This window comes from Lucilia sericata, unplaced genomic scaffold (assembly GCF_015586225.1).
Source record: "Lucilia sericata isolate MDLA Ls3-8-SP2 unplaced genomic scaffold, ASM1558622v1 Contig000446F_arrow, whole genome shotgun sequence".
Lineage (NCBI taxonomy): Eukaryota > Metazoa > Arthropoda > Insecta > Diptera > Calliphoridae > Lucilia > Lucilia sericata.
The window spans coordinates 4,513-15,562 of record NW_023994461.1 but is presented as its reverse complement, the minus strand read 5'-3'; the positions used below and the strand labels follow the sequence as shown (position 1 = coordinate 15,562).

Here is an 11,050-nt window from a genome sequence, read left to right as displayed (position 1 = left end):
AACACATTTTTTTTAGGTTTTTAACTTATTTCTATTCAATGTAAGTTTTGCTAGGTTAGTTCTGCCCCTGTACAGCTACGTGAACCGATGTTAAAACTTTGAATTAATGTAGCAAGTAATACTCGACACTGCAGGACTTCTAGCTGTTGTTTTTCGATTGTTTTTTTTTTTTTTTGATAAGAAATTGGCCTCCGGTAGGATAATGGGAACTGTTGTAGTCTGGTAGACCGGAAGTGGTGGGTTCGATTCCCACCTGAGACACTGGTTAAGGTGCGCACACCTTAATACACCCGATAGAGGTGTATTTCTTCGGATTGGATGTACATATATACATCTTTAACTAACTAACTAACTAACTAACTAACTAACTAACTAACTACTAACTAACTAACTAACTAACTAACTAACTAACTAACTAACTAACTAACTACTAACTAACTACTAACTAACTAACTAACTAACTACTAACTAACTAACTACTAACTAACTAACTAAACTAACTAACTAACTAACTAACTAACTAACTACTAACTAACTAACTAACTAACTAACTAACTAACTAACTAACTAACTACTAACTAACTAACTAACTAACTAACTAACTAACTAACTAACTAACTAACTAACTAACTAACTAACTAACTAACTAACTAACTAACTAACTAACTAACTAACTAACTAACTACTAACTAACTAACTAACTACTAACTAACTAACTAACTAACTAACTAACTAACTAACTAACTAACTAACTAACTAACTAACTAACTACTAACTAACTAACTAACTAACTAACTAACTAACTAACTAACTAACTAACTAACTAACTACTAACTAACTAACTAACTAACTAACTAACTACTAACTAACTAACTAACTAACTAACTAACTAACTAACTAACTAACTAACTAACTAACTAACTAACTAACTAACTAACTAACTAACTAACTAACTAACTACTAACTAACTAACTAACTAACTAACTAACTAACTAACTAACTAACTAACTAACTAACTAACTAACTAACTAACTACTAACTAACTAACTAACTAACTAACTAACTAACTAACTAACTAACTAACTAACTAACTAACTAACTAACTAACTAACTAACTAACTAACTACTAACTAACTAACTAACTAACTAACGTAACTAACTAACTAACTAACTAACTAACTACTAGCTAGCTAACAACTAACTAACTAACTAACTAACTAACTAAACTAACTAGCTAGCTAACTAACTAACTAACTAACTATCTAACTAACTGATCTTCCCTAATATTAAAAAGTTTTTATTTTTTAAGATTTTATAAATAAATTTATTATTTTATAAAAATAAGGTAGACAATTACATAATATTTATTAACGAACACATGTTTTCAAATATACTTTATAAATATTTAAAAATTCCCCTCTTACCATAAGAGGGTAAGAGCACCAGACAACTCAAACACTTAATTGCCGACCAATACGTCAAAACAGCTTTTTAACTCCCCCTCCCCTCACTATACATCGAGAAATTCCACTTGATCTGTTAAGAACCTAAAATACAAGTGCAATAACTCCGAATATAATTTAGGTAAAGTTTGAACTCTTTTCTTATTTTTACAATGCAATAAATATTTACTTTACTTAATTAATTCATTAATTTATTCAATTCATTATTTATTATTTCATATTTTATTACTTTTAATTTTTTGTATCTCCTAGATACAAATATATTACTAATTTTTCATGTGTCATTGTTTAGCGTTTCACAATCAATTAATTTCAATTAAAATCTAGCTGACTCTGCTGCACTCTCTAACACTAGTCTAGTATTTAAGTGGTGGTGATCAATTTCATTGTTGCTGCACGCACTGAAATTCTGATCATTGAGTAATTGCTTGTTGTTGTGTTTTGGAGCTGTTTGTGTGTTTTTTTTTTTTTTTTTAACCGGTATTTATGCACTTGAGTTTGAAGAATGTTTTTTTTTTTCAAAATTTATATCAGTAATATTATGAAAAAGTCCAAAATAAAAATATTTTTCCTTTTTCTTTGAATTTAATATTATTCTTATTAAGGTTTCAATTTGGGTGGTTGCTGTTATTTACGATTTTCTTAATTTAAATTTTTCTTTAAGTGGGGACAATCATTTCATTCATTCATTCATCTATTGTTTTGTGTGTGTGTGTTGTGGCGACTTTAAAAAAATTTAAACAAATATAATTTTTTGTCTCGTAAACTTAGAAAAACAAATAAAACTGTTGTGCATATAAAATTATTTTTATTAATTTGTATACAAACAAATTCATTTAAATTAATTTCATTACATAAATTATAACAAACAACAAATACCATACAATACTGAGTACATTTAAATACTGATCAGTTCTAGAGAATTTAACAAATCGTGTTTTATTCAAAAGTACACGCAGCGCCTTCGTAGAATTCATGGTTGTTAAAAGAATGTTTTCATTCGAGTCTGATCTGAAGTTTGGCATATACAAATTATGAGCCGATCTGTCATTACAGCGACTCAGATATGGACTAGTTTATTGAGTTGTCTATTGCTAGTCTATGGACTACTCTATGGACTAGACTATTGACTACTCTATAAACTTGTCCATTAATTAGTCTATTGACTACTCTATGGCCTATTCCATATACTACTTTATGGGCTAGTCTATTGACTTCTCTATGGAATTGTATATTGACTACTCTACTGACTATTCTATTAACTAGTCTATTGAATACTCTATGGACTAGTCCATCGACTACTATATGGTCAATCCTATTGACTATTCTATGGTCTAATCCATATTGACTTCTCTGTGGACTAGTCTTTTGACTATACTATGGACAAGTCTATTGACTACTCTATGAATTGGTCTATTGACCACTCTTTGGAATAGTCTTTTGACTACTATATGATCAATTCTCTTGACTATTCTATAGACTAGTCTGTTAACTACTATATGGTCAAGTCTATTGACTACTCTATGGTCTAATCTATATTGACTACTTTGTGGACTGGTCTATTGACTACCATATGGACTAGTTTATTAACTACTCTATGAACTAGTATATTGACTACTCTATGGACTTGTCAAGTCTATTGACTACTCTATGGTCTATTCTATATTGACTACTTTTTAGACAAATCTATAGGCCACTCTATGGATTAGTCTATTAACTATTATATGGACTAGTCTACTGACTATTCTATGAACTAGTCTATTGACTACTCTATGGACTAGACCATCGACTACTATATGGTTAATCCTATTTATTATTCTATGTTCTAATCTATATTGACTTCTCTGAGGACTAGTCTGTTGACTATCTATGGACTAGTCTATTAACGACTCCATGGAATAGTCTTTTGACTAATATACGATCAATTCTCTTGGCTACTCTATAGACTAGTCTGTTGACTACTATATGGTCAAGTCTATCGACTACTCTATGGTGTATTCTATGTTGACTACTTCGTGGACTAGTCTAGTGACTACCATATGGTCTAATTTATTGACTACTCTATGGACTTGCCTATTGACTACTCTATGGTGTATTCTGTTGACGACTATATGGACTAATTTATTGACTACTCTATGAACTAGTATATTGACTACTCTATGGACTTGTCTATTGACTACTCTATAGACTGTTCTCTATGGTGTACTAGTCTGTTGACTATCCTATGGACAAGTCTATTGACTACTTTGTGGACTAGTCTATTGACCACTCAATGGAATAGTCTTTTGACTACAATATGATCAATTCTCTTGACTACTCTATAGACTAGTCTGTTGACTACTATATTGTGAGGTCCATTGACTACTCTATGGTCTATTCTATATTGACTACCATATTGACTAATTTATTGACTACTCTATGGACTAGTCTATATTGACTACTCTATGGAATAGTCTATTGACTACTCTGTGGACTAGTCTATTGACCATTCTGTGGACCAGTCTATTGACTACTCTATGGACTAGTGCATTAACTATTCTATGGACCAGTCTATTAACTACTCTATGGACTAGTGCATTGACTACTCAATGGGCTGGTCTATTGACTACTCTGTTGACTACTATATGGTCAAGTCTATTGACTAGACTATGGACTAGTATATTGACTATAATATGTATTTGTCTATTAACAGCTTAGTTTATGGACTATATTAGTTGTATATTGACTATGAACTATTCTATTAATAATGCTATTGACTACTAAAACGACTTGCCTATTAACTAGTCTACTTATTAGACTAGTATTTTATCTAGTCTGTTGACTGGTCTGTTATCTAGCCTATAGACTTTTCTATTAACTAGTTTATTAGCTATTCAATAGACCAGTCTATTGACTAGTCCCTTTACTAGTCTGTTGATTGATTGTCTAGTGATTGCACTATTGACTCGTCTAGTAACTAGCCTATGGACTAGTCTATTAACTAATCTATTAGATAGTCAATTAATTAGTCTATTGACTATGGACTAGTCGATTAATAAGTCTAGCCTACTTTATGGCCTAGTCTATTGACCACAAACAAATCATCCCTTTAAATATCTGTCTCTAATACACAAATAAATATAAACAAATTGTCATTTAACGTTTATTCACTTGTATTCTTTCTTGTTTCCAGTTTTACGTTTTTTCTTCTATTTTTGGTTGCATTACAATGTCTCTGTGTATTTTTTATAACATTCTGAATTAAAATTGAATGAATTTTCCTTCTTTTAACTTTTAAGGTTTTTTAATTAAGTTGATGTCGTGCATATTTAATTCGTACGTACGAACGCTCTCTGTCTAATTCTCAATAGGTGATTGTTTAAGTCATTACCTTAAGTATTTATTTATTATAGTTTTTTTGTGATATTTAAGTTAAATCAAGTGATTTACACGTTGCTTTAACAACTTTGTTAACAAAAAGAAATAATGAAAATATTTGTAGTTTTTGGTACTAAAACAAAGGAAACCGACACAGACAGCAGAGAGAAATATTTTTTTTTTTTATTAAATTTGTGTGTTTAACAAATATTTTTATAGCAGTCGTAAATTTTGAAATGATTTATGTTTTGAATTTTGAAATAAAAAACAAAGCCTAAAAGTAGGCAGCTATTGAAAAGTTACTACTTACTGTTTTAACCTTTACAAGTGTGGTGTAAAGGAAGTGTGTTGAGAACTCATGACGGATCTTCGATGTAAGTGAAAAACATCATTTTGTAGTAATTTTCTTTATTTTAATTAAGACAGGAACATATACTCTTATTTGTCAGTCTTCAGTTATTGGTTTTAGTTTATTTCTATATTTAAATAAAAATCCCTCCAATACCCAACCAGCAATGGCCAATAAACATAAAATATTGAAAAAGTTTAAAGCAAAAGCATAACTGGTTTTATCACGTATAACACCTAAAAGTAAACGAAAGAAATTTATTTATAAAATATATCGTTCTGATACCAAAAATCTTACCTATTAAGGGACCACAAGTCAAAGTAAATAGACCAGACATCAGCAACTGAAGACCAGCAGCTGCTGGCAATCTTTTTAGCGGCACACAACCGGGTATTATCAAACCCCAAAATACAGTACGCAAAGCCTTACTCAAACCCAACCATATAAATATGGCAATCATGATATAGAAATTTCTGGTAAATGATAAAAACATACGACCTATACACATACCCAAGATGCCCAGATAAAGTAAGCCTTATTGCTTAGTTTACTTATGCTTGTTATGAGAGGTATTAGGAAACGTAGGATTAAATCGAAGGCACCCATCAAAGACATGGCCAAGGCAATTTGTTGACTTTCGAAACCAAAGTCATATAAAATAAATGGTATTAATATATTGAAATTTAATTCAGCAAAATTAATGAGTGTTAATCCCAAAGCTAAATTTACATAAGTAAAATCGCGTAATAAATCAAAGTCGAAAAATACGACTACTTTCATATACCAGGGTAATTTCCGACGTCTTTCATTTTCTTCCTCGATTAGAGTCGGTTCTAGTTCTTTTGCTTTCAATAGTTGTGATATATTTTCCTTCTCTATCTGTATCAATAATTGAGCTTCTGTTTTAAAAGCTTTATTATTATTTTGTTCCTTATTAACAGGAGCTTTTAGATCATGTTCGTTTTAATACTGCAATTAAGTGAAAAACTTCTTTCATTAGCAAAATCTTGACTATTCAGTGCTTTTAATTCCACGAGCTTTTTATCACCCTGGTTTTATCGCAAGATCTAAATCTATTTCTATTGGCAGGAGAAAGTGAATTCACTGAGGTTTTAGAACCAAACCAACCATCATTGGCACTAGCTAATACTGGTATTTCTAAATCCCCCGCTATAATATCATCTTCCTTGGATCAGTAAGTTTTTCGGAAGCTTCACTATCTTTCGATAATTTTTTAACATGCCATTTTACCGGTTGATATATAAGAGAACAGGCTATAGTATTCAAGGAAAGGCCAGCAAATAATAAAACAGTTCCTTGTACCCCAAAGTAATCTAGGAAAAAGTAGCAACATAGGGCAAGAAAATGGGACCCAATCCGACTACACCATAATGATAGGCAGTAGCTGTGCGTCTTTTCACTTTAAAATAGGTATTTAAAGCTAACGAAGAGGCATTTACAATTAGACCCCGACCCAAAACCTACAATATAGGGAATAAAATAAATATTAATCAAAAATTTTGAAATTCTTAGAAATTGTCGAACTCACCGTAACATAAAGAAAACGATAAACATAGAACAGAAAGGAATTTGCAAAGACTGTGGCAAATATCCTATGAAGGTAATAAATGAACCAAACACAGCCACTTGGCGAAAAGAAAAATCTGCGAAATAAAGGTCCATTTAAAAGGCCTAAAAGAGGAGGATATACAAATTTATAATCTAACTTAATTTATCGGGCAGGCCAATGGTGATCGTTGTAGTGAAACGGAAAAGACTTCTCGTGGGAAACGAACCACAATCATCAGTGGAACGAAAGTTTAGAACTTACCTGTTATAGCTGATACAGCTATTTGTATATAATAATTGTTGTTAATTGTGAGTTAGTAATGTCCAATTGTGTAAAACGATCACGAAAAATAATACCGAATTGTTGGACCAAAGCAAATGCTACTACCTATAATAACGAATAAAAATTTTCTCTCAATAAGCATAAGAACTCTTATAAATTTGATTAAACTATTTACTTTATTAATACCACTGGCTATAGAGACACACCAACCCCAACCACCATCGGGCGCAACAAAATTATCACCCAAATCACTTTTGTCTCTTCGTTTCTTTTTTACCGGTTTAAGTTTAGGTACATTTGACATTTTATGATCAGTTGATGCATGATCTCCTCCCATAATGTTGAGTTTATGAATTTGGCATTACTCTCAATCTCAATCTTTTTAATCACATGGAATCTGAAATTAGTCCGATCTAATGTTGTTATTTGTATTGTGGTTTATTTAGATTATGTTTCCGCGACAGTTATACCGCAATAAGTTCAACTTTGATTCATAACCGGCATGGAAAATTCAGCACTTTAGTTCTTCCTAACTTCGAAAAATACCGCACTACCCCTACGACTTTTGAGGCACCTTTTGTAGCTTAAGAACTTTTGATAAGCAGTCTCTATTCTAGTCTATAGTCTATATGTAGTCTATAATGTACTTTGTAGTCTAGTCTATAGTCTAGTCTATAGACTAGTCTATAATCTAGTCTATAATCTAGTCTATAGTCTAGTCTATAGTCTAGTCTATAGTCTAGTCTATAATCTAGTCTATAGTCTAGTCTATAGTCTAGTCAATAGTCTAGTCTATAGTCTAGTCTATAGTCTAGTCTATAGTCTAGTCTATAGTCTAGTCTATATCTAGTCTATAGTCTAGTCTATAGTCTAGTCTATAGTCTAGTCTACAGTCTAGACTATAGACTAGACTATAGACTCTATAGACTAGACTAGCTAGACTATAGACTAGACTATAGACTAGACTATAGACTAGACTATAGACTAGACTATAGACTAGACTAGACTAGACTATAGACTAGACTATAGACTAGACTATTGACTAGACTATAGACTAGACTATAGACTAGTTATAGACTAGACTATAGACTAGACTATAGACTAGACTATACTAGATTAGACTAGATATAGACTAGTCTATAGACTAGACTATAGACTAGACTACAAAGTACATTATAGACTACATATAGACTATAGACTAGAATAGAGACTGCTTATCAAAAGTTCTTAAGCTACAAAAGGTGCCTCAAAAGTCGTAGGGGTAGTGCGGTATTTTTCGAAGTTAGGAAGAACTAAAGTGCTGAATTTTCCATGCCGGTTATGAATCAAAGTTGAACTTATTGCGGTATAACTGTCGCGGAAACATAATCTAAATAAACCACAATACAAATAACAACATTAGATCGGACTAATTTCAGATTCCATGTGATTAAAAAGATTGAGATTGAGAGTAATGCCAAATTCATAAACTCAACATTATGGGAGGAGATCATGCATCAACTGATCATAAAATGTCAAATGTACCTAAACTTAAACCGGTAAAAAAGAAACGAAGAGACAAAAGTGATTTGGGTGATAATTTTTTGCGCCCGATGGTGGTTGGGGTTGGTGTGTCTCTATAGCCAGTGGTATTAATAAAGTAAATAGTTTAATCAAATTTATAAGAGTTCTTATGCTTATTGAGAGAAAATTTTTATTCGTTATTATAGGTAGTAGCATTTGCTTTGGTCCAACAATTCGGTATTATTTTTCGTGATCGTTTTACACAATTGGACATTACTAACTCACAATTAACAACAATTATTAATAACAAATAGCTGTATCAGCTATAACAGGTAAGTTCTAAACTTTCGTTCCACTGATGATTGTGGTTCGTTTCCCACGAGAAGTCTTTTCCGTTTCACTACAACGATCACCATTGGCCTGCCCGATAAATTAAGTTAGATTATAATTTGTATATCCTCCTCTTTTTAGGCCTTTAAATGGACCTTTATTTCGCAGATTTTCTTTTCGCCAAGTGGCTGTGTTTGGTTCATTTATTACCTTCATAGGATTATTTGCCACAGTCTTTGCAAATTCCTTTCTGTTCTATTGTTTATCGTTTTCTTTATGTTACGGTGAGTTCGACAATTTCTAAAGAATTTCAAAATTTTGATTAATATTTATTTTATTCCCTATATTGTAGGTTTTGGTCGGGGTCTAATTGTAAATGCCTCTTCGTTAGCTTTAAATACCTATTTTAAAGTGAAAAGACGCACAGCTACTGCCTATCATTATGGTGTAGTCGGATTGGGTCCCATTTTCTTGCCCTATGTTGCTACTTTTTTCCTAGATTACTTTGGGGTACAAGGAACTGTTTTATTATTTGCTGGCCTTTCCTTGAATACTATAGCCTGTTCTCTTATATATCAACCGGTAAAATGGCATGTTAAAAAATTATCGAAAGATAGTGAAGCTTCCGAAAAACTTACTGATCCAAAGGAAGATGATATTATAGCGGGGGATTTAGAAATACCAGTATTAGCTAGTGCCAATGATGGTTGGTTTGGTTCTAAAACCTCAGTGAATTCACTTTCTCCTGCCAATAGAAATAGATTTAGATCTTGCGATAAAAACCAGGGTGATAAAAAGCTCGTGGAATTAAAAGCACTGAATAGTCAAGATTTTGCTAATGAAAGAAGTTTTTCACTTAATTGCAGTATTAAAAACGAACATGATCTAAAAGCTCCTGTTAATAAGGAACAAATAATAATAAAGCTTTTAAAACAGAAGCTCAATTATTGATACAGATAGAGAAGGAAAATATACACTATTGAAAGCAAAAGAACTAGAACCGACTCTAATCGAGGAAGAAAATGAAAGACGTCGGAAATTACCCTGGTATATGAAAGTAGTCGTATTTTTCGACTTTGATTTATTACGCGATTTTACTTATGTAAATTTAGCTTTGGGATTAACACTCATTAATTTTGCTGAATTAAATTTCAATATATTAATACCATTTATTTTATATGACTTTGGTTTCGAAAGTCAACAAATTGCCTTGGCCATGTCTTTGATGGGTGCCTTCGATTTAATCCTACGTTTCCTAATACCTCTCATAACAAGCATAAGTAAACTAAGCAATAAGGCTTACTTTATCTGGGGCATCTTGGGTATGTGTATAGGTCGTATGTTTTTATCATTTACCAGAAATTTCTATATCATGATTGCCATATTTATATGGTTGGGTTTGAGTAAGGCTTTGCGTACTGTATTTTGGGGTTTGATAATACCCGGTTGTGTGCCGCTAAAAAGATTGCCAGCAGCTGCTGGTCTTCAGTTGCTGATGTCTGGTCTATTTACTTTGACTTGTGGTCCCTTAATAGGTAAGATTTTTGGTATCAGAACGATATATTTTATAAATAAATTTCTTTCGTTTACTTTTAGGTGTTATACGTGATAAAACCAGTTATGCTTTTGCTTTAAACTTTTTCAATATTTTATGTTTATTGGCCATTGCTGGTTGGGTATTGGAGGGATTTTTATTTAAATATAGAAATAAACTAAAACCAATAACTGAAGACTGACAAATAAGAGTATATGTTCCTGTCTTAATTAAAATAAAGAAAATTACTACAAAATGATGTTTTTCACTTACATCGAAGATCCGTCATGAGTTCTCAACACACTTCCTTTACACCACACTTGTAAAGGTTAAAACAGTAAGTAGTAACTTTTCAATAGCTGCCTACTTTTAGGCTTTGTTTTTTATTTCAAAATTCAAAACATAAATCATTTCAAAATTTACGACTGCTATAAAAATATTTGTTAAACACAAATTTAATAAAAAAAAAAAATATTTCTCTCTGCTGTCTGTGTCGGTTTCCTTTGTTTTAGTACCAAAAACTACAAATATTTTCATTATTTCTTTTTGTTAACAAAGTTGTTAAAGCAACGTGTAAATCACTTGATTTAACTTAAATATCACAAAAAAACTATAATAAATAAATACTTAAGGTAATGACTTAAACAATCACCTATTGAGAA

At 31.4% G+C, this 11,050-nt stretch overlaps 2 pseudogenes; one reads left to right on the top strand and one right to left on the bottom strand.

Moving 5' to 3' along the window:
• Nucleotides 1-5,243: 5,243 nt before the first annotated feature.
• On the bottom strand, nt 5,244-7,706 carry LOC119604941 (annotated as a pseudogene).
• Nucleotides 7,707-8,194: 488 nt separating this feature from the next.
• On the top strand, nt 8,195-10,644 carry LOC119604944 (annotated as a pseudogene).
• The last annotated feature ends 406 nt before the right edge of the window (nt 10,645-11,050 follow it).